The 25,136-nt window shown below is 40.8% G+C and overlaps 1 long non-coding RNA gene across 2 annotated transcripts in view; it reads right to left on the bottom strand.

Moving 5' to 3' along the window:
• Positions 1–3,755: 3,755 nt before the first annotated feature.
• The window catches only part of LOC311596814, a 140,297-nt gene continuing 118,916 nt past the window's right edge, over positions 3,756–25,136 (bottom strand). For both annotated transcript variants that reach the window (XR_014778990.1, XR_014778991.1), the window contains one exon: positions 3,756–6,111. This is a non-coding gene — a long non-coding RNA (uncharacterized lncRNA). The remainder of the gene's footprint in view (positions 6,112–25,136) is intronic.

Genomic DNA, 25,136 nt, shown 5'->3' with positions numbered 1-25,136 from the left:
ACTGATGAAGGCATGGAAGTCAACAGGTGCCATAGACATCTTATCTAACAAGAACTAGGGATGTATGTGATGTTAAAAATACCCAATTTAAAATTTAAAACAAGCAATATGACTATCAGCTATTGGGACCAACAGTAGAGACAGTGCATCAATCTAAACTACATTAGTGCTCTTCTGGTAAGTAGAAACTCTTTATCATTCTCCTTAAAAATCATGACAGGCAGTTTGGAGGGATGGCTAAGTGGGCAGAGTACTCTCCACACAAGTTTAAAGACTTGTGTTTGGGCTTCACAACCTAAATAAAGCCAAAGGGCAACACACATCTATAATCCCAGGGCTCCTATACTTATGTTGGAGGTAGAGCCAGGAGAATCCCACAGAACTAGTCTGTCAACCTGCCTTACATTTGCAGTGGCGAACAGCAAAAGACATTGTCACACACAAGATGGAAGGCTAGAGGAACACCCACGGGTTTCGTCTTGTCTTCACAGATACAGCATGGCACACATGCACTCACATATGTGTAAATAAACATGTGTATATAACACAAACACACAAGTGAAAATAAAAGGATGCCAATAATTGTATGATATAAAATTATAGAGGGAACCATCATGAGATCCACAGGCAATCAAAATTAAAATAGGTCTACAGAGCATGTGTATCCCAAAGTAGTGAGTTTGCAGGATCAGAAACACAACCTAGAGGTGGACGAGTAGAGAGAGGTGTGTTTCTTGCAGCAATGAAGGGCACATTGAGGGTTATTGTCAAGGCATTATCCCAGTAAAAGACAAAGCAGAGAGTTTTATTGGAGAAGTGCGTACACTCTTAATGGAGAGACTCGGTCATTATTATGTGGGTTTTGGCATTTCTGAGCATGCTTTTTGAGCAGCCATTTGCATGCTTTAAAAATCTCACATGGAAACACTTGAGAGTGGAGAATTTACTTGCAAAAGGGGGGAATTTATTTCAGGCTAGCTAAAGAATGAGTCAGGATGACAGGATGATTTGGGATGGTCCCTCGTAATTACCTCTGGAGGGCCTTCCTTACCTGATCAAGATTCTAACAGAAACAGCTCCGATGAATCCTTATGAGTCATTGAGATAGACAGAAGTCTTTCCCCTGAAAACATGGCTAATTATCATTAAAATAACATGAGCTTAGGGAGGGAAGACTGGAAGAATATTGCACAAGTCAGTGTTCTTCTGTGCAGTTTGATGCTACTACCACAAACAAGAATTTCAACAGTAAAGAGCCAGTGGCCAGTAATGTCATTGACTGTAGTGTTAAAAACTATAAATTTTTTTTACATGGGCTTTACATCTATTTACTGGAATCTTCCTTTGTAGAGAACAAGAGATCCCTGTGCACACAGATAAGCACTGGGGAAATCAAGAAGGTTAGACACGCACGTTTATCTCTTCACAGAGAACTGTCTACCTGCTTTACCTGAAAGACCAGTTTACACACTGGTCATCTTTTGCTACATGGAGGCCCAGGAGCCGCCTGAATTCTCCAGACTCCTCCTCTTTAGAATCATGAGCATTGTTTCTCAGTCAATAAAGCCCATCCTTAGGAGACTTTTCCCTCATACTTTACAACAGCCTAAGCCATTTCTGTGTTATCGTAGGGGTCAGGCCAATCCTGATTCCTACAGGCATTTTCTCTGTATCCTTGAGCATTGTTTTTGAATCAGTTGTACTTATTTTTAAAAATATTTTATTTATTATAATTTATTCACATTACATTCCAATTGTTATCCTCACTCTCATCTTCCCGTTCCCAACCTCCCTCGCTCTTCCACCCTATTCCCTCCCTTAGACCTTTGATGGGGGGGGTTGGGAGGGGGTGGGGGCTCCTCCTCCACCACCTGACCACAGCCTATCAGGTCTCTCTTTATGGAAGAGGTCCTATGTACTTTGTAAGTACTTTCAATGTGTAAACATGTCTTATGCTTTGTTGTATACACGGGATTGGCTTAATTGTCATCAGGAAACATTCTTTTCAAAATTGCACTATGCTTAAATATGACTAAACTAAACTGCCTGGCATCAGACTCTGGGAGTTTAAAACAGCATTAGCTCACTAAGTCCTTCTGAGCTGGACTTTCTTCTTACCTTTCATGAAAATCATTTATCTACTGGCCACAGGACTTGCAGGGACCCCCACTTTACTCCTCATTGATTCAACTGGATAGCCCATCTCACTTTTTCCTTCCCTATGATTGGGGGGTTACATTACTGACTTTCATATTTGTGTGCCTTTGAGATTGGACAGAATTATACTACCTGCTTTTTGTTGTCGTTGTTTTCTAGATTGTAGGTGGCAGGTAAACTAGTTATTTGCTTTCATAATTGTGTGTGTGTGTGCATGTGTGTGTTTGAGTCTATGAGTCTGTATATGTACATGTGAATATGTATGTATGTGTGGGGGGGCATGTGCATTTGTGTATATGTGTATGCATACGAGTGTGTGTGCATGTCTGTATGTGTGAATTTGTCTGTGTATGTGTATTAGCATGTGTGCATATATGCATTATATTAACATACATGCTCCTCTGCATAATTCTACTGACTCACATTTACATCTAGGCTTTTTATAGACATGCTGATGGGGATATAACTCTTTTGTGTTCCTTCCTCATCCCCTCCTAACCTCAATACCATGTTTCCCATCATCCAACTCCACAGGCTCCTTCCAGATCTTCTTACCCTAGGGATACCTGATCTCTATTTCATCCTCCCCACTTACTCCAGAAGATTTTTCTAACCAAATTCTCCCTTCTCCATAAAGGCTTTCAACAATTCTCTGTTGTCTGAGGAGAAAGTTCTATCCATTAGCCAAGCAACAAATGGCTTCTTACCTGCTTCTTTCCACCGCTGAGTTAGCAAGTCATGCTAACCTTTTGCTCCAATCCAGATAAGTGTTTAGATAATCCAGTCCTTTGTAGAAATTAGGGTAACAGAGTTAGATTTCAGTATGTGCAGAATGAATACATGTCAATAAAAAAATCATAAAACTATGTAAAAATTATTTTGCTCAGGAATTGAAGAGACAGTTCAGTGGTTAAGAATCCTTAACTGTTCTCCCCGAAGACCTGGATTCAGTTCCCAGCAGTCGTGTGGTAGCTTATAACTGTCTGCAACTCCATTTCCAGGGGACTCGATCTCCTCTTCTTTCCTCCTCAGGCACTAGGCACACATGTGGTACACATACTTGCATTGAGGCAAAACAAAACAAAAAAAATCACTTAATGCATATAACATTTAAAAAATCAACTTAAACATTTTTCTGAAAGATGACATTTTTTAAACTTGATAAATCTAACAAAAGATAATTTATAATTTCAATATATTGAGATTATTTTTTAAAATCAATTATGTGGAGGTCTGATTAGATTATATTTTGATCCAGAATAGTTCCTACATGTGTATTTGTGAAATTAGTTCATACATGAGAACAAATAGATGAAAAAAATTAATATGTATTATATATTCTGAGTCAAATATGCATATTAAACACACTTAACTAAATTAAGCTGCCAGTTGTACTTGAGTTTTTCCCATTCAGAGCTTAAAAAAAGAATAATGATCACCAATACATTTAAATGTCCAGGCATTCTGAAAATAAGTGATATTTAAATGCAAAATTGAAAATAAAGAGTGTCCACTCATTAATTTATATATTATAATTTACTGTGCAAAAGCTTTTTGTTTTATAACTCTGTTAAAAACACTTACCCTTAAACGTGAGTCTTCTTTCAGTCTTCATTTTTTTTCTTACCATGTCAATGATACACAGAAACCTGAGTCTTCAGAAGGTATAAAGGACCTTAGTCTCCTCACCTATGAGTATGAGTGCCATACAGGTAGATCACTCTCAAAAAGAGTGGTCTAGGTTCTGGGCAGATTAAAGCAGATACCTGATCAATGTGGATTCTGAGTTCAACAACAGGGGGACACAGGAAGAAACCCTTTGGGTAGTCCACACTGTATAGAAGGCACAAGCGAGGAAAACAACATTAACTTGGAGAACTGGGTAAAAGCTTGGTGGATATGGACAAGCTTCTAGGTTTTCTTTATTTTTTTCTTGCTCTTTTAATAGTATAACCATTTGAGTGGAGATTTACTCATGGTTACCATAGCACATATGTTTATTTCAGTTTGAGATGGAGGGTATTACAAATGTATTAGATGGTTTGGTTTGATGATCAATAGCTTGGACTGTAGGCAAGCAACTGAGTTCATCTCGTTTCAATTACAGAGTTTATGTCTCCCACTTACTTATAAGAAGACAATATAAAACTTAATCACCCTGAATCAAAAGACTGTGACCAACCTTGCATATATTTCCTATGGCTATTTCTTAGATTTTAGTCCCAATAGGACCAAGGTATAATTTTGTAATCAAACAAACAAAATAACTGCCAAAGAGAAAGTGACTAAATCAGTTGTAAACAATATACACACTGAAGGAATAAATTCATGAGATCCTAAGCAATTTAACATGTGCTCCTTGTCTCTAAAGAGAGATGACACTTCTCTTTGGATTGTAACAGAGTCAGTTCATCCAGGATTCTTTCTTTGGGGAGACTTCGGGCTGGAGTGACACAGTTGCTTCACCTAGGTCTCCTCCCTGATTTCTGCAGGTCTTGAAGCTTCTAGATTCCAATATGTAAATGAACCCTTATAGTTAATCTTTCTCATATATGCTGAATGCAACATGTATGTTGGTTCGTGTTACTTGTCAACTTGACTGGCTCCAGAATCACCTTACAGATGGATGGCCCTCTGGGCATACTTTTGCAAGGGTTATTGTGCTTACTAACTAATATGGAAAGACCCATTTACTGTGGCAAGTCAGTTCCATGGTCTCGGCTGCTGTGACATCCTGCAGTGATGGATTATAGCGTGAGACAAAATTAATCCTTTCTCGTTTAAGTTGCTTTTGTCACCATATTTGATCATTAGGGTATGAAAAGAAACTAAGGTTTAGGATAAGCTGGAATTTTTTATCTTAGTAATGTCTTGTTATATTATATGTGTTGTAGTCAGAAAATAAAATGTGTCACTACATTATTATGATATATATATATGCACATATGTGTATATGCATATATATGAATTGAGCAACAATTAATGAAAAAAGAAGACATTAATTTGAAGAAGAGCAATAAGGAGGTAATTGGAGGGTCTAGAGGGAGGAAAGGTTAGGAGGGCATAATTTAAATTATATTACAATTCAGAAAAAAGAAAATAAATTATTAAAAATTATACAGTAAGGATGATTATAATGGAGAATGAAAACAAAAACATTTCTAGAAACAAACCATAACCAAGGTTGATAACTTTTCCTAACATGAGTTAGGTTAGTAACATAGCCAGCCATAATGCAAAGAATATTGTTGTTTTGATATGCAATTTGTTTTTAAAATTCTTCTCAGTTTTTTAACTACTGTATGTATATAATGTGCATGTGGTTGAGGTACTCATACTACAATACACAAGTGGAGGAGAGAGGATGGCCTTGTAGAGTTGGTCTTTTTCTACTTTTATGTGTTATCAACGGATTGAACTGAACTTATGCCACAAGGCTTTCATGGCAGGTGCCATTACCCACTGAGCTTCCCAGATACATGTGCCCTCTGGTTTGGGGGTTGGTTTTTATTGTTGTTGTTTTTATCATTAACAGTAAAAGAGTTTAATAAGATCATGCCATGCCTTGGCTTAAAATTCACTCATATGACCTTGATATATAATCCATTTAAAAATAGTAATAATTTCCTCTTTGTGACCATGAAATTTCGGTGCTGGTATCCTGCCTGTCGTTCATTTCTTCTCAGTTGTGTTGGAGTTGCTTTTTCCTATCCTCAGGGTTTTCCCCCAAACCTTGTTTGTTCTTATCTTTCAGGGATGAATGCTGAAGCACTTTGCCTGTCACTTTTGAGAATCCCATCTCCAGCCCTTCTCTTCTGTTTCAATCAACGCTCTTTGCTTCCCTGACTTTCTTTCCATAAACTCATTCAGCAGTGATGAACATTATTTCATCCTTTGAACTTTCATGGGAGCAAGGTTCCTTCCTGGCTTGTTCACAATTTCCATCTCACAGACCTAGAAAAGTAGAAATTAGGGGCTTGAGTGAACCAAAGGTCCCATATAACTTAGGATGTTGGCAAGTCTTTCCAGAAAAATGTTAAAGCTATCATTTGAGAATGAAAGCATAGTTAATAGCCATGTTTACTGTTGGTTGTTGTCAGAACACCACCAACATATTTTATCTACAAATTTCTACTTGACTTTCAATATATTAAATTAACTATCTATTAATACTGAGGGTAATGGAAGAAATGTGAACACAGTTCATTGTATAGAATGAGAGAGTAAAAGTAAAAATAAATAATAAAAATATGCATGAGAATGGGTTAAGTTCTCATCACATATTCAAAATATTACACAGGAAGTCTCCATCCCACAATAACAAAGTTGAATGTTACTCATGCTGTTAGATTAAGCCACATTACTGTGATGAACAATATTCAACAAAGGATGCTGCAGTGAATGAATTTTAAAATGCACAAATGCCTAAGTAGATATGCAGTAATATGAGGTTAGCTCACAATATCAATTAACAAACAATAATTTTTGGTATCAACAGTAGGCTTTATAAAGGATTACTAGTTCCTTTGATTCATAGATTGTCAGAATAGAAGCACTGATAAAGATGCTTGAGAACAGACACCCTTGAGGTCCCTCACTGCACTTCTCAACATTTCATTTACACATGATTTTTAGAATATCAAAAGATATAAATCATATTCTAGAAACCAAATAACACAGGTATGATAGAGATTGTTTTTTGGGTTATGTTTGGCAGATAACCAAGTAGAGTTCTAGCATCTTAGGATGCTCTTACATAGGGCCTAGATTGTAGTCACTGGAAAAACACTGGAAGTGCCTCCTTGCCAGGGCTGGCATTAGAAAAATCTCAGCATGGTAGGATTTACAGTACTGGGAAAATGTTTTCTGCTATTAGACTCTTCCAATAACACTTTTTTTAAAATAAAGAAAATCTCTAATTTATATAAATGAGAAAGATGTTGAAATCCACATGCTTACAGCACTTCTTTTTTTCAGCTAACATTTATTGAATTATTGATTAGATGCTGAACTCGGTACCTGATAACATATGTCTTTGCAATCACTACATACTGCAATGCATGTTTACACTGAAGATTAAGTCACACAAAACCTGAAATCAAGCATGATATAATGTGAGATAAATATCCTTGTAGAAGGTACGCTGATATGAAAATTGGGTAGACTTTGACATACAAAGCAGCGTAGGAAATTTCTTTCAAAGGAATGCAAAAGCAAAACACAGACGGTAACAGTGTTTGAACACTAGTGTAGTATAGTTAACTAGAGAAAAGGCATAGGTATCATCATATGCATATATGTACATGTGCAAATGGTGAAATTATATTTGCTATATTGGATTGAATCACTGCGTCTAGGTATTCCAACAACTGCCATCACTGAAGAGAGATCACAGTAGCCTCTGAGTCTAAGAAGATGGACATCTCAGCAGCTCCAAGCTGCTTTTTAGAACCTGGACATTCCTTTGTGAACTACTAGCATTGAGTCTTAATTGAAAAGCTAGAGAAGCTGGGGCCTGAGGCCAACGGGTGAGGACTGTAGCCATAGGCATTGCTCCCTCAGGGGAAAAAAGGCACTTGCACACATGTGCTTCCCTCCTTCGCTATTTTGACTCTGCTTCTGCTCTGAATTCTTATTGTAATCATGATTAAAAGGAGTGAGCATCAATCCTGCCACCACTTTGTGTTTTTGTCTCCGCAGCCCATTACTTCTATATTCAGCCTCTCTCAGATGTCAAAACGCAGCCAGGTTCTCAGTCTGGTACTGAATAGAGTCCTTACCAGAGTGCAACAGTAAGCACAGTCTCTACTGCGCATATTTCTATCACTAGTCCTGTCACCCACATCCCGTTGGAATAACCCGTTGAACTCTGCTTACATCCCAGAAGGCTTCTGTGGCTTAAAATCCTGAACTCCTTCACATTCCTCCTGGGACCACTTTCAAGGGCCTTTGAACCAACCACACGATCGGGCTTTTCACAGTGACAACCCACACTTCTGAGTGCCACTTTCTACTTTCAGTAACTAGCCCTGTTGCTGCAACAATTTGGTTCCTGGTTCCAGGCTCATGGATCGATTTGTCAGTTGGGTAAGTATGGCCGAGTAGCTGAGTTGCTGCAGAGCTTGTCTCTTGCACGTGGGATCAAGCAAGCAGACTGAGTCCTGTGGTAGCCAGAGGTACTACATCCCAAAGTGCCAGCCTGAGGGAACTACTTTCTTCTACTAGGTCCCTGTATTAGTCAGGATTCTCTAGAGAAACAGAACTGATGGATGACAGAATGAACATGTACATATATATATGTGTGTGTGTGTGTGTGTGTGTGTGCGCACGTATGGGTGTAAATGTGTGTACGCATATACATATATGTGTGTATAATATATAGGATATATATTCATTATATATATATGTATATATATATATATATATATATAACATGGACATATTTTTATAGGTTATGGTTCAACTATTTCAACAATGGTTGTTCCTGATGGAGAATCTAAGAATCCAGTAGTTGTTTAGTCCCCAAGCCTCGCTGTCTGAGTTGGTCTTAGTAAATGCCAAAAGCTCAAAGAAGTAGACTCTAACACCGGTGAAGGAATGAACTTGGCAGTGGGAGTGAGGACACACAGGCAAAGAGCAAGTACTTCCTTCTTCCTTGTCCTTATATGGGCTGCCAACGGATCATGTGGCCTTAGCTTAAAGGTCGATCTTCCCACCTCAAATGAATCAGTCCTAGCCGGGTGATGGTGGCATGAGCCTTTAATCCCAGCACATGGGAGGCAGAGGCCGAAGGATTTCCAAGTTCAAGGCCATCCTTGTCTACAGAGTGAATTCCAGGGCAGCTAGAGATACAGAGAGACCTTGTCTTGAGAAAAACAATCCAGTCTTAGGGAAGGCCTTCCTACTTCAAATGATTCAACTAAAGAAAATCTCTTACCAGTATCTAGACACAGGGACCTAAAACAACCTCCTGTATAAACTACATCCTGCTACAGATGCACTAGGAGAAGAAGTGGGCATCACTCTGCTCTCAGAAAGCTAGATATAGCAGAACCATCGCTGCCAAGCCACTTACCACTCTACTGCTCGGGGATTAATCAGTAGAGTGGCGTTGACTTGTGACTTCTATATTTTTGACAGGTGCTTGGCAGCCTGTGGAAAATGGACTGAAGGAGCAATCCTGAAACTGGAGAAAACACGACGCAATAACGCACAGCCTGGCCAAAAAGCTTCCTTGGAGGAAAGGACTAACTGTCAAAATATTCAGGATATTAGCATAACTTTACAGAGCGCTGCCAATTTACTTATTATTTTCCACTAAGCAAATTATGTACGTCTTTTTTGGCTTCCGGTGATATACATTAGAAAGAGTATGAGGAAATACTGTTAGAAAGAGCTTCGGAAAGTCCACACTGATGGTTGCGGGGCATCCCGACACTGTGAGCACTGGGAACGCACAGTTGTGAAGTCTGGAGGGAAGAGGGTCCTGTGCGAATGTACCAGGTCAGTGTACGGCGTTCTTGTGAAACGATTGCAAGGGCAATGGTGGAACTGGGGGAAGAAGGGGAAGTAGGCTTGACTTCTGACGCAAGGATAAAGAATGAGGCCTAATTAGAGACAGAGTCGAAGGCAGCAAGCGAAATTCTTCAGTACTTGTGCTTTCTAAAGACATTCCATGCTCAATATAATTTTTTTAATTTTTGAGATTATAATTTAACTGCCACATTTCTGTCATCTCTTGGCTCTCTTCCAAATTTCCCATATACCCCTCCATACTGTCCTTCAAATTCATGGCCTCTTTGTTTACTGGCAGTTATTACATTCATATATGTATATACATACATAATTTCTTAAATATAACCTATTAAGTCCATATAATGTTACTTTTATGTATGTTTCCAGGACCTTTGTCATTGGACAAACAACTGGTTTGCTCTTCCCTGGGGAGGACTACATTTGCCATTCCCATATTGCCTGTAGTTCCTTGTGTAGGTCAGTTTGATGTGTTCATTGGTGTCATCCTTGCTTAGAAAGTCATGTGGGTGAGACTTTATGGGTACAATTTCTGATACTTCCAGGAGATCCAGGCTAGACTTTCTTGCTGGGATCTCCATTGGGACATGAGCTCCAGCACAGACAATTATAGATTAACTATATAGGTGTTATTTACCGCATTGAACATGGACCGGCATGACTTCTTCTGATTTAAATTCATTCAGACTATGCTATGGTATATCCATAAGAACATTAAAGTTCATGTATCATATATGTAACAAACATATAAGTATAAATTATACATATGTAAATATGTATGTGTAGATGTTTGCCTGTGTATATGTATAAATATCTTGGTTTAATCTGTGAATTATTTTGATAAAAAGCGTACTTGTGATATTCTCATAGGTATAATTTAGATTCCTTTCTAATCTCTCATAAGGGAACCAACCCCTTGGACTTCAGAGTTACAAAACACACGCAAATAATCTTAACCTTCTGATGAAAAGATAAAATAACCATTAGATCCAATACTTGGCTCTGACTGCACCTGGAAAGGTGCAGGGACTCCTACCCACCTTGGCCTAATTATGTCTTTGTGGCAGATATACTTTATGACTTCGAACATTGCATGTTTTCCCAGTCAGATTGCGTGCCATTTCTAAGGAATTTGTGTTTAAGATGCAATGAAACCTGAGTATTGCCACTAATTTCAGCCAAATGGTTGTCATGATCTGGCTTATCATAGGCGTAGTATAGAGTCATCACATTCCTTTAATGTTTTAGTTGAGTTAGTAATGTGTGGTGCTGAGGCTGCCAGTGATATCTCAGCTCTTGAATATATTAACACAGAGCAAGAAAACCTTGGGATGTGCCGGGTGTAATGTAAAGTTGTTGTTGATGTAATTCCAGAAGTGATTCTGTAATTATGAAAGGGAAGGGCTTCACACTGCTCAATAAAATCATGTTAAAGGTAAAATTTGGAGAGTGATTAATCAAGTTTCCTTCCAGTTCAGACAACATACCTCACCACACACCATCCTATCCTCTTCTCCTTCTCCCAACTTCAGTTTCAAATGTCTTGCTCTGAATAGTTAACTGTAGAGAAGCAAGATGAAGTTGCCAGTGGTCCAGATAATGTCTTTGCACCACATCAGTTTTTCTCTTCTTTTCTCCCTAAGTAGTTATTCCTTTAAAATTATTATTATTATTATTATTATTATTATTATTATTATTATTATTATTATTATTATTACTTTATTCATTTTACATCCCAATCACCCTCTCCCTCATCTCCTCCAGGTTGCCACCCTCCCTCTCTCTTCTCTCTTATCCCCCTCCCCTAGTCCTCAGAAAGGGGGAGCCCTCCTCCCTTACCAACTGACCCCAGCCTATCAAGTCTCATCAGGGCTGCCTGCATCCTCTTCCTCTGTGGCCTAGCAGGGCTGCCCCACAAGGAGGAAGTGATCAAGAGCAGGCAACAGAGTCCATGGCAGAGACAGCCTTTGCTCCTCTTACTAGGGGACCCATGGAGAGAATGAGATGCCTATTGGCTACATCTGAGCAGAAGGACAAATAGAATAGACACTGGAAGCAGTTGCAGAGAGGGAACTAGATGGGAGCCTACCATAGATTTCCTCTAAAAGACTATACTCATAGGGACATCAAAGCAGATTTGGGCAGAGCACAGGGAGTCTTACGGAAGAGTGGAGAGACAGAAGGTCCTAGAGGGGACAGGAGCTTCCCAAGACCAACAGAGCTAGCAAATCTGGCCCCAGGAGGGCCTGCTGAGACAGACACACCAACCAAGGACCACACAGGGAGAGAGCCTAGTCCCCTGTGGTAACCCAGTTCCAGAAGGACATGCATGGTATATACTCACTTATAAGTGGATATTAGCCATGTAATATAGGATGACGATACTACAAATCACCTAAAGAAATCAAGTATCAAAAAAGACCCTAGGGAGGATGCCATGCCAGTTTTTCACTTCAATCTCTTTCTGTATTGTTCTGCCCCCTCAACCCAGCATCAAGTTCAATACTAGCTGTTTCCCTTGCCTAGAGATGCTGTCTCACAGAAGGAAAGGGTGTTCAGATGTTAATAATAAGAAGGAAAATTGGCAATGATCTAATTGGGGTTTTAGAACCTTTCTCTGATGGAGTAGTCTCAATGGTAATGGGACCTTTACATAGAATTAATCTGAGATCTTGTGGTTCTTGTGCTAGGTAGAAAATGAAAAAAAAGGCAGCTAGGAATGGTTATTTAAGATAGTAAGGAAAATGCTATTATTTTAGTAGCAATGAAAATAAGCAGTGCATTTTTTTTGTTTATTTCAACAGAACTTATGTATATAAGGAAGACAAAGGCATGCATGTTAATGGCACATGTGTCTTCTGCATCTATCTTTCATCTATGAAGCATTTGTATATTGTGTAAAATGAGTCCTGGAAGTGAGATTTGAGGCTTAAAAGGAATATATATATATATATATATATATATATATATATATATATATATATATATATATATATCCATATATATATATATGACATTAAGAAGTAATGTGTCATTGATGAGAAGGGAATAGTGACCTTGAGAAGAGAAGAAAAAAAAAACTACTGAGACCACACAGGATATCAAAGATTGAGAAAGAAAATAGCTTGTAGTAATTCTTGCTGATGGGTTTGTATGGTACACTTGATGAATTAGGGTATAAAATATTCATTATTAATCTATTCTTACATTGGGAAGATGCTTAACAGTTTGTTCAGTGTCAAAATTTTAATGGCATCTTAATTAATTACAAGAATAACATGAAGAGAACGCCAGCTAAAGCCCACCTGCCATGAGTTGCAGTAAGTTTCAGGTTTCTCTTGGAGCTGGGGAAAGGAACTGGGTGGAGGATGGGTACCACCTCACACAGCAAGAGTTGGCCATGTAACAAACCTAGTCCGCTGAGTCCTCTGGCCCTCAGGAGAGGTTGACTTCTCACCAGCATGCTTCTTTCTCTCTTGAGTTAGCATTTGTTGTTGCAGTGGGGAAGGAGCCCCAGAATCCAGTGGGTAAAGTTCTGGGACATTCCTATACAGACATCCTACGATGTGCAGGTCAATTCCCACCACAGAGAGTGTTCTGATTCCAGTGTCGGTGACATTGGGGCTAAGAACCCCTCATGTAGACCTGTTCATTTTCAATCCCAGAAGTCTGCGGTTTTAATAGCTATCATTTAACACATTTAGAAAGCTTTCTTCACAGTGTAAAAGACTCTGTGTCTTAAGCCAGCTCCTCTGTTACATCCTTCCCTCCCTACATTGCTCCCTGTCTCACTGGGGATGCCTCCAAACACCCCATATGGCGAAGGATCTAACAGAATTATACCTAAGACTTCAATATGGAAAAGGGGAAGTATCTTATACTTAAGACAATAAAAATCTTATTAACACTAATGACCAATCATTAAGTAGTTCTGTCTTAGGTTCACCACAGGAATATGCCCCCTTTTTCTAATAGTAATTGATACCTAGACCCAAATTCTCTTTTCATTTCCTATGTGGACTTTAAAGAAGGATCCATAGACCAGACAGCAGTCATTTGTCATGAGCTGGATGGGGTCACCCTGTCCCCTCTCCTCTGATGTTTGTAACTTTTTTTTAATCATCCCACTTCCCCATCTACACTTGCTACTATATTGTTTTGTTCTTTGAAATTTTAAAAGTTGAAGTTTGTTGCGCGCAGTCCCGCCGAAAGGATGACGCAACAACTTCAGGATTCTGTTCACGGCAGTTTATTGTTACGGCTCTTCTAGCAGGATGGAGAAAGACCCAAACCCCGAGCGGAGCTCTGCTTAAATAGCCAGCAAGGCGACGTGCTCGTCTGTAATTGGTGCTCAGTCTAGATCCTAATTATAATATTGCCAATGATTGGACGGCGATGTGAAAACGAGTCAGCCTGTCCTTGCGCATGCGCAAGCAGTAAAACAGCGTCAGCAAAGAGAACCCGGAAGTCGGAAGCCGGCGCCATCTTGTAATGGCGGGAGCGGCTCCCGACATCTCCCCCTCTTTAATTATATAGAAGGCTAGTTTAGCTACTGTACACCTTCATCCCGTGCAATGGGAACCTGTGCCCTGGGAGGTGTGTTGAGACCCTGTACACCTGTAGCCCGTGCAATGGGAACCTGAGCCCTGGGAGGTGTACAGGGCTGCACTGAACAGCATCCTGGTGCAATGGGAACCTGTGCCCTTCAGGAATGCTGTATGTTCAGGCAGCGTCTCAACGATTGAGCATACTAAGCCAAACTTGGGGAGAAGTTCCTTGCTCTACAGCCAACATAGCCTGAATTACGGCTTGATTTTTCAGATACTGTTGTTTTTTAAAACGGCAGAGCAACCAAAGACAGAGGAACAGACCCGCGAGCAGGCATATACCAAACATTCCCACACCAATCCATTCTTTAAAATAAGAAAATGCAGAATGCAGCCAAGAAGTAAAATCTCCGAAGGTAACGATTTCTGCTCGAGTCCCATTCAACTGTGCAATCTGAAAGACAAGTTGTCGGGATAGCCTTTCTGCTTCCAACGTCCAGTTTCCTGCAAGATAGTCTGAAATAATTCTACGGTTTACCTGGCGAAAGGAAGAGAAAGCAGACAAGTCTGTAGTTGCCTTGGCCTCATTACTCAATATCCATTGAAACCATGGCCATCCAGCTATACCACTCTCATTGCCCTTATGAGATAATATAAATCTATCTAGTGGTGGAGAGAACTGAAACCCTAAAGACAGCTGAGAATTTGAGCTCTCTCGAGATTGACAGTCTCTAAACGTGGGAGGAAAACTATAAGCAGGAGTACACCAGGGTGCAGCTCTAAATTGAGTGGCATTCTTACAAGTCACATTATTCCTAAAAGGAATAACTGTTTGGCTAGTAATCATGTATGTGAAAACAGTGGTGCTAGCTGTTACATTTGGCACATGTTGTTTTCCATCCAGACTAATGGAAATGGACTGTAAAGGAACAGCAGCAGCCGAAGCCCCTGTACCAAGATCAATCTTCGGGTTAACAATTTGCTGTGGTTCCAACCAGGCACTTAAGTTGGCATGCTGGAGTCGAATACATGGCATGAAGCCATGAAATGAGAAGCAAAGAGTACCAAGCAAATGAAAATTAGACTGATTAAATGGTTTAGGGTCTTCCCCAAACGCAGTGGCACAGGGAATCTCTCCTTCACAGGAGGTGGAGAAAAAATGGGGAAGCACAGTTGAATTAGCATGTACTGGCATGGGCATGGGCCATGTTTTTGTTACAGCCCATAATTTCATGGCTAGGCTAAGAGTCAAGACGGGAGGAGAAGAAGACAGATCAGGTTCCTGATTGGAGTCTTCATCATTCTTCCTGGATTCCATAACATCTTCAGTCCTGATGATTCTTGTCAATCTTGTCGGCACCCAGACAGGATTTTCCTGGTCCTGTGGAAAAACACAAACAGCTCCCCTGGATCTTATTAAAATAGGATCCGGTCCTTTCCATTGATTATCCAAAACATCTTTCCATTTTACTGTTTCTCTGGATGTTTTGTGATTGACGTGCCTGTCTGCAGCAGACCGTCCTTCAGAATCCAAATTTAAAAAATTTATAGTAAATAAAACAAGGGAAATTTTAGCTTTAGGTCCCATAGTAATGGGGCCTATTCCCTCCTTTTGTTTTTGTAAAAACATTTTTAACGTACTATGAGTCCGTTCTACCACACCTTGTCCCCTAGGATTGTAGGGAAGGCCCGTGACGTGGCGAACCTGCATTTTTTGGCAGAACTGTTGAAAAGTTTTTGAAGTATAAGATGGCCCATTATCAGTCTTGATTTGTAGGGGCTTGCCCCAGGCCGCCCAAGCCTCTAGACAATGAGCTATAACATGTGCGACCTTTTCTCCTGCAAGGGGAGTAGCATGAATTATCCCCGAGCATGTGTCTACAGAGACATGAACATATTTCATCTTTCCAAAGGCTGGAATATGAGTTACATCCATTTGCCAAATATGGAGAGGTTGTAGTCCCCTAGGATTAACTCCTATAGCAGGGGGATGTCTGAACTCTGCACATTTGCTACATTTTAGAACTATATCTCTAGCAAGAGCCCGAGAAATGCCAAATTTATATCTAAGAGTATTAGCATTAACATGATAAAGAGTATGAAAAATTGTAGCTTCTTGGACTGGATCAATATTAACAAAAATCTGTTTAGTAGCCTTGTCTGCCAAGGCATTAGCTTCTGCCATGGGCCCAGGAAGCAGAGTGTGAGCCCGTATGTGCTGAATAAAGAAAGGAGCAGTCCTTTGTCTAATAGATTGTTGAATATCCAGAAAGACTTGTAACACCTGACTTTTAGTATTAATAAATCCTACAGTTTCCAAAATTTGGACTGCTCTAACTACATAATGAGAATCTGAAACAATATTTAATGGCTCTGAAAACGTTCTGAGTACCTCAGCGACAATGGCACATTCTACAAGCTGAGGGGACGTGAAAGGGAAAACTTTCTGAACCACTTGACCCTGCACCACAAAACTTCCAAGCCCAGTGCTGGAGCCGTCAGTATATATATCAGTAGCTCCATCGATGGGTTGATTCCTTGTAACTTTTGGAAAAATAAAAGCATGATGCATCACAAACTGTAATAAGGGATGTTTAGGGTAATGATTATCTATTTTCCCTGCATAGGAGCATCTTAAAATAGCCCAAATATCAACGGTGGAACATAACACTTGTACCTGATAACTGGTATAGGGAGTAATAATTAATTGTGGCTCTATGCCAAAATGAGTAATTGCTAATTGAAGTCCTTTAATGGCTATCGCAGCCACACGAGTAGGATAATGACTCAGAATTTGACCAGGGGATGCTTGCGGATGTACCCAAAGCAAGGGACCCTCTTGCCATAACACTGCCGTAGGCTGTTGAGGGGATGGAATAATGCATAACTGAAATGGTTTAGCTATATCAAAGCGGGTCAGGAAAGCCTTATTTAATTTTTCCTCAACTAATTGCAAGGTTTTGGAAGCTTCTGGAGTGAGTTTTCTGGGCGAAGTAATAGCCGTGTCACCTTCCAAGAGAGCAAATAGAGGTCTAAGCTCAGCTGTTGTTAAATTTAATGAGGGTCGAATCCAGTTAATGTCTCCCATCAACTTTTGAAAATCATTTAGAGTCCGTAATCCGTCCTTTCTGATAGCAAGTTTTTGAGGGATTACTTTCGTAGGAGTAATTTTTGATCCAAGAAAATGCCCAACAATACCTTCCTGAACCTTTTCAGGGGCAATAATTAGCCCTCTTTTTTGAAGGGATGATGAAAGTGCAATAAATGCCTGATGCAATAACGCTTCATCATGGTGGCATAACAATATGTCATCCATATAATGACAAATTTTAATTTTTGGAAATCGCTTCCTAATTGGTCGAGTGGCTGCATCAACATAAAGCTGACACATGGTGGGACTATTAGCCATGCCTTGAGGTAGTACTTTCCATTGGTATCTCTGATCTGGTTCCTCATGATTTATACTAGGCAAGGTAAAGGCGAAGCGTTGTCTATCCCTAGAGTGCAATGGAATAGAGAAAAAACAGTCTTTGATGTCTACTATTATTATATTCCAATATTTAGGCAAGGCTGACAGAAGAGGGAGACCTCTCTGCACAGGTCCCATAACTTGCATTTGTGCATTTATAGCCCTAAGATCATGAAGCAATCTCCATTTTCCTGATTTCTTTTTAATGACAAATATTGGAGTATTCCAAGGAGAGATGGATTGCTCCAAATGACCGGTAGCCAGTTGTTTTGCCACTAGCTCCCTTGCAGCTGACAGTTTCTCAGAGGTCAATGGCCATTGAGGAACCCACACCGGGCCCTCTGTTTGCCATGGTATAGGTATGGCATCCCCAATGGCCCCTAGGAAAAACCCAATCCTGTACGTTCTAATCTTTGCTCAACAGATATTGGGCTAGTCCTCCCTTGCAAAGCTTTTCCTAATCCTTTTCCTGGGACACATCCCATGTTTTTCATCATATTTTGACTTTGCTTAGAGTATTCATTAGTAATTCTAAAATCCATTTGTTTTAAGACATCTCTACCCCAGAGATTGACAGGAAGTGATAAGACATAGGGTGTAAAAGTTCCTTGGTGCCCTTCTGTATCATTCCAATGTAACTCCATAGCACTCATTGCAGGAGTTTCTTCATATCCTAATCCTTGTAGGGATTGTGATGATTGATTAAGGGGCCAGTCTTTCGGCCACCAGGACATAGCTATAATGCTGGTATCCGCCCCGGTGTCTAACAATCCTTTAAAGTCTTTTCCATTTACTTTTAAGATCATCATAGGCCGTTGGTCTAATTCTAGAGACAGAAAAGTATGTTGTCCACCAGACGAACCAAATGCCCTTGTCCCTCGAGGGGCTTTTTGGCCTGGAAACAGCTGATGTAAACTTGGTAGGACCAAGAGCTGAGCTATTCTATCTCCAGGTGCTATAGCACTAATTCCTTTTGGGGAAGAACATAATACCTTAATTTGGCCCTCAAAATCCTGATCGATAACTCCTGGATGCACTATCAAACCTTTTAAAGTGGTGGACGATCTGCCTATAATGAGCCCCACGGACTCCTCAGGTAATGGGCCAGCCAAATCTACTGGAATCGGTTGGCAGCCCATCATAGGGGTTAATACTGCTCTGGTGGTGGCACACAGGTCCAGTCCTGCTGATCCATTAGTTGCTCTCCTAATGGTTTGGCTCTCACAAACTCTCTGGATCTGTGTGTCCTGCGTTCCATAGCCCCATATATTTTTGGGCCCTGAGGTCTGGGGCCCTTCCTTCCGTTTTTTGAGTCCTCTTCCCCTTTTTCTGGTAAAGGCCTGCCCCTAATATCTTTGACTGATCTACACTCATTTGCCCAATGTCTCCCCTTCTGACAGCGGGGACAGAGCCCAGGTTGTTTATTAGCTCTTTCCCCACCAGATGCTGTTGTAGTTCTGCATTGTCGTTTTAAATGACCTGTCCTTCCACAATTGAAACATTTCATATTTGCTGCCTTTTGTGCGGATAGCACTGCAGCAGCAATCCCTGCATTCGTTAGGGGTCCTCCAATCTCCCTGCATGCTTTCATCCATGCATTTATTCCTTTCCCTTTCCAGGGAGTTATGGCATTTCTGCATTCCCTAGTACAATTTTCGTAGAGCAGTTGCTCCACAAAAGGCATAGCTGCTTCTTGATCAGGGAATACCTTACCCGCCGCCTCCATCATGCGCGCCACAAAGTCAGAAAATGGCTCATTAGCTCCCTGAACTATCTTTGTTAAATTTCCTGTTACTTGTCCTTTATTAGGTATGCTTCTCCAGGCCCTCTCAGCAGCCTTATTAATTTGTTCATAGACCTCAGGGGGATAAGTGGTCTGATTAAGTCTCCATTGTCCTTGTCCAGTAAGCATGTCAAAGCTCCATTGAGGATGTGCATTAGCGATATTCTGATTGGCTTGCACAGAGCATAATTCAAAATAAATGGATTTCCAATCCAGAAATTGACCCATGGATAGACATGCCTTAACGGTGTTATACCAATCATCTGGCGTCATGGCATTTTGAGTCAATCTTTCCACCAGAGCCACTGTAAAAGAAGCTCCGATTCCATAGGTTTGTACTGCCTCTGCTAATGCCTTCAACTGTTTAAAGTCTAATGGTGTATGCTGACGGACATTATTAGCATCTTGCCATACTGGGAAAGCCAGTGATATTTTCTTTCTATCCCTTTTTGAAATTAAGGTTCCAGATCCTTTTCCTACTGGTGACTGATCCATATGCCCTTTTCTCCCACTAGGGCGCAAGGTGGCGCCGAATGCCATCATATAAGGAGGCGGGTCAGGCCAGTATCTTTCAGACTCATATCTAGCTGCTTCCTTTTCCAGCTCGGCTTGGTCTTCCCTATTTAGAACTTCCTCTTTTTCTGATTCTGATGATTCTTCCTCTGTGGAGGACGTCTCCTCACTAGAGGAATCCTCTAACTTGAGATTTGTAAACTCCGTCAAAGTTGGATACAACTTAGGTCTAACGGAGTCTGTTTTCTTAGACTCTTGGTCTTTTTCTCTCTTGGACTCGTGGTCCTTGGACTCGTGGTCTTCCTCCTTTTTTATTTTTTCTTTTCCCCGGGTTTTCTTTTTAGCTTCCCTTTTCTTTTCTGTTTCCTTTTCTGCTTCTGATAAACTATCCTGGTGATCCGCCAAAGCTCTTTGTCCTGCTCTTACCTGTTCTTTGCAGTTCTCATCCTCAATGCATGATTTTATCAATTTATAAACTGGTAGGGTTCCTGGTCTCAAAGTTCCCCTCTCTTTTTCCGCCCTAATATCATTCCCTAGCTTATCCCAGCACCCCGCAGTTAAGTTTCCAGATATCTGGAACCAAGGAGCCACCCGATCAACCTCCTTTATAAAATTCTTTAGCACACGATCTGGGATTTTCAGTTCCCGTTCCTGGAGCAGCGCCCGCACTGCGTCCAAGATCGGCTTCACTTGAAGGTTTCCCATACCTCCTTTTTCTACAGGAGCGGGACGGCCGCCTCAGTTATCTTACCTGAGAATTAAGGCCAAACTATTCAAGGTCACACAGCGGATAAGCGCAAACTTTATCCCGTTTCCCACAATTAAGACACAAACAACAAAACACAAAGAAGACGAAACTAACAACGAGAAACGGGATTCCCCACTCCCAGGAAGTCATACCTTGCAGAAAAGTACCGCGGTTTTCACTCTGCCAGCGCTGAATCCTGTCTCGACGAGCAGTCGGGGTCCTTCACAGCAACCTTCACCTCGGGGTTCGGCAAATCCCGGGTTTCGGCACCAGATTGTTGCGCGCAGTCCCGCCGAAAGGATGACGCAACAACTTCAGGATTCTGTTCACGGCAGTTTATTGTTACGGCTCTTCTAGCAGGATGGAGAAAGACCCAAACCCCGAGCGGAGCTCTGCTTAAATAGCCAGCAAGGCGACGTGCTCGTCTGTAATTGGTGCTCAGTCTAGATCCTAATTATAATATTGCCAATGATTGGACGGCGATGTGAAAACGAGTCAGCCTATCCTTGCGCATGCGCAAGCAGTAAAACAGCGTCAGCAAAGAGAACCCGGAAGTCGGAAGCCGGCGCCATCTTGTAATGGCGGGAGCGGCTCCCGACAGAAGTTGATACTGAAAACTATAAAGGCCATGTTTCATTACTTTGCTAAATGTTGAAGCTATCATAAAACTTGCTCATTCTTAGGGGTCTGTAAAAGAGCAAAGAGTTCCCATGTGTGCATCTGGTCATCTTCAAATACATGTACAGGCAGCCTAACACCTGCCCCTTGACACGCAGTGTTCAGGCTCAGCAGAAATCCCTCCAAGTGACTCACAGAGAGTGCAGAAAGAGAACATGAGTCATTCAAATATAGGCATGAACTTCAATCAAACACACTGATAAGACTTCTGTCAAAAAAAAAAAAAGGAGGGGGGGAGAAACAGCTCACAGCTGGGCCACCCTCGTAGATTTTCTCAACAAATGTGAGAAGAAATTGCTCATTGCCTGTACTTGCAGGCTGGTTTCTGTACTCAGAATCATCAGCGTCTACCATGTTACTGGTTTAGTGACAGGTTTCACAGCATGGGACAGGCAAGAGTGACTCTTGTTTCCTGAGAATATTTACCTGTGTTTGGTAATAGGAAAATGATAAGTTCAAACTATTTAGGAGTCTGAGTTAAAAATTTCAAGTCTCTCTCTCCTTCATACACACACAGAGAGAGAGAGAGAGAGAGAGAGAGAGAGAGAGAGAGAGAGAGAGAGAGAGAAAAGAGAGAAGAGAGAGAGGGACAGAGAGAATGAGAGAGAGAAAGACAGACAGACAGACAGAGACAGAGACAGAGAGACAGAGAGACAGAGAGACAGAGACAGAGCAGAGACAGAAACAGAAACAGAGACTGAGGCAGAGAGAGTGGGGAGGGCAAGGGGAGAGGGAAGGAGGGGGAAGAGAGAGAAGGACAGGGAGAGAGTACTGGAGTCTTCTGGTTCCTCAATTCTTCCCTGATTAAGGCTGAGTAAGGTGTTTCTTTTACCTCCCCTTAAGCTATTGTGTGGTGTAGAGTGGGTCTCTATGGATACCACTGAGTAATTAAATGCTCAGAGTGAGGAAATGGGGTGTGTCTCTAAATGTAATCCCGAAGCTTTCTTTTCCCTCTGATAAAAGAGGTGCGAACATCTTGGGGAGATCAATCATACTGGTGCCTCAATGACAACTGTGGGCACATCACTGTTTAAACAAGAATATTAAATACTAAAGGAAATCAAGAAAGAATGGCAACAGAGAAAACGTGGTGGGGGTTCATCGTAAAGGCACAATCAGCCACACATTTCACAGAGGACATGCTGCTTAACCTGAAATGCAGGGCAGCCTACTAGGGTCGGACTTAGCTTAGCTCTGGGGCAGCCTCTGCAGTATGCAGTTTTGCTTGTGGTCCAGGAATCAGAATCCCTGAGATGATGAATGAAAGAAAACAGAGTAATACTCTAATTTTTATCTCTGAACAAAAACCTCAGTATTATCAATGAAACTTTTCTAAAATGGAGAACTCAAGAAAACCACCCCAGATCTTGTATCTTCTATGTATTAAGTTAAAAAAAAACCATTATGGCATGATAGAGTATGGTAGATTCAAGATGTATACAGGAAAGGACATTCAAAGGGCTAGTCTGAGTACTTTTGAGAAAATATGAATGTGTGTTCAAAGAGGTTTTTGAAGGCTTATATAGTGATATGACCCACTGTCCAGGTCTCTCTTTGTATGGATTACATGTAAGCCCTCTACACATATGTAACCAATGGGCAGTTTGATCTTCATGTGGGTCTCCTAGTAAGTTGAGCAGGTGCTATCTATGACACAGACTCTGTTGCCTGCTTTTGATCACATCATAACAGTGCTGCCTTGCCTGGCCGCAGTAGATGAGGATGAGCTTTGGCCTAATGCCACTTCTTGTGCTATGGTGGATTGTAGGTGGTGCTTCCCTTTTCAGAGGACAAAGGGAGGGGGAGTAGGAGGAAGAGGATGGGAGGGAGGGGCCGGGAGGAGAGGAGGGAGGGAACTACATTAGGGATGTCAAGTGAAGAATTTTAATTAAAAATAAATTGAAAACAAGAAGATTCATGACCCAACTAAGGGGTTGCTATCATTTCCTATGTCCACTGCAAAGACCCGCCCTTTTTGGGTAACAGACATCTGCTTCCTAGTTGAGAGAAAAAGATGTACAGGCTGGCTAGCACATGCACCTCAACATATATAGGGACAGCCTATGGACTCTGTCTGTACAGCCTTTCTTCTTTCATTGCCGTGGGCATTGGGTCCTAGACAACCCCAGTGAAGACCTGTGGTGTAGCAGTTTTCTCCTCACTGAAGTACTTCTTCTAGGAAGGAGAGGGCGAGCACCTGGGATGAACTTCACGTGTTTGAGGAAGCTGAAACAAGAGTCTTCCCAGTGTTAGAGAAGCAAAGTATAACTCCTGGGGGGGGGAGGCTCCCCTGAGCTGTGGGGAGAGGACCTCTGGGAACTATCCTGCTGGCTGCAGGTTGTACTGAGTTCCAGGGCTGCAGCTTTTATAAAATGGTGTGGGACTGGAGCTGTTGGGGATAGAGTTGAGTCTTCCCTCAACTATACTCAAGTTAGTGACCTCAATAAAAGCTCATTGGTTCATCAAATTGGACTTTGATGCATTTTAAATGGCAGACATAATGAATCTTGAGACATTCCCAGAAAAAATATATTATGCATACACATGTGGTATATTATTTTTGATTCTTCTACATCAATGGTATTCACCTTATTCTTAGTATATCTGTATATCTGTGAAGAATGTTAATACTGTGCATTGTCTTCACTTCTTCAGGGAGTTCTTGTCTTCAGTCCTGTTTGTATGATGACCGATATGTTTTTTATTCACATAATTATTTGCATTTATCATTCCATTCCCCTGTTCTAGGAACAAAGCAATGGATAAAAGCAATAAAGCATGCATTTTTGGATTACATAAACAATTACACTGTAATATAAGTATTAAGACCTCATTGACAGTGGGACAGAGATTTACACTTGATGATATAGGAGGAGGCTGCTTTAATTTCTTTTTTTATAAGCCTGAATGTCTGATAACACATGCCATCCTCAACTTGGGGGATACAGTGGGTAAGAAAGGCTTCAGAATTAACTGGCATAATGCACTTTCCAGAAAAATTAAAGCGTGTGCACTGATCTGCTCAGAAGTTCTTGCAAGGAAAGCCCTGCTTATCCAAGGTTAATAAAAGAAGGAAAGAAAGTAAGAAAGAAAGAAAGAAAGAAAGAAAGAAAGAAAGAAAGAAAAAGATTTCAGAAGACTGGAAGTCAATCATTTTATGGCTAGTGTGTGATTCCCAAGTCTTTGTAAAGCATAATCAATTAGTCTTATATCAAATTTCCTATTTGTTAAATAATTTGTTAATTTTCATTTGTCTTTGTGCCTATTGAACCTAGTATATACTGAACTCTTGCCGTGCTTTGAAGGGATATAGGTTTAATGAAGACAGTAGATAAATGCCACAATTTTGTTGTAGATATTGAACATATTGTCTGAAAACTCAGTTATCCTACAGTTATATTTCTATGCTCAAATTATCAGTATTTTTAATAATTATTCCCAGACAGGCTTTCACATCGGTGTAATCCAGAGTGAGGGGTGAGCTGTAGCCTTCCTGCCCAGCTCAGTGTAATGTTATCCTCCATCTAATCTTTATTCCATATGCTGGGAAAGCTACTCACACTTTCTTAGGGAGGGTAAGGGTGGAACAGCTCCATGATCTGGATTCCTAAACTGTTTTCAATTAGGAAATGACTTCTGTGTTCCTTGCACTCAGGTGCTTTTGATTAGTAAGAAGCACAAATATTCAGTCACAAGGACATGCAATCC

The sequence above is a fragment of the Acomys minous genome (genome assembly GCF_964271855.1).
Source record: "Acomys minous genome assembly, chromosome: 4".
Classification (NCBI taxonomy): domain Eukaryota; kingdom Metazoa; phylum Chordata; class Mammalia; order Rodentia; family Muridae; genus Acomys; species Acomys minous.
This window is presented reverse-complemented; position numbering and strand designations above follow the sequence as displayed.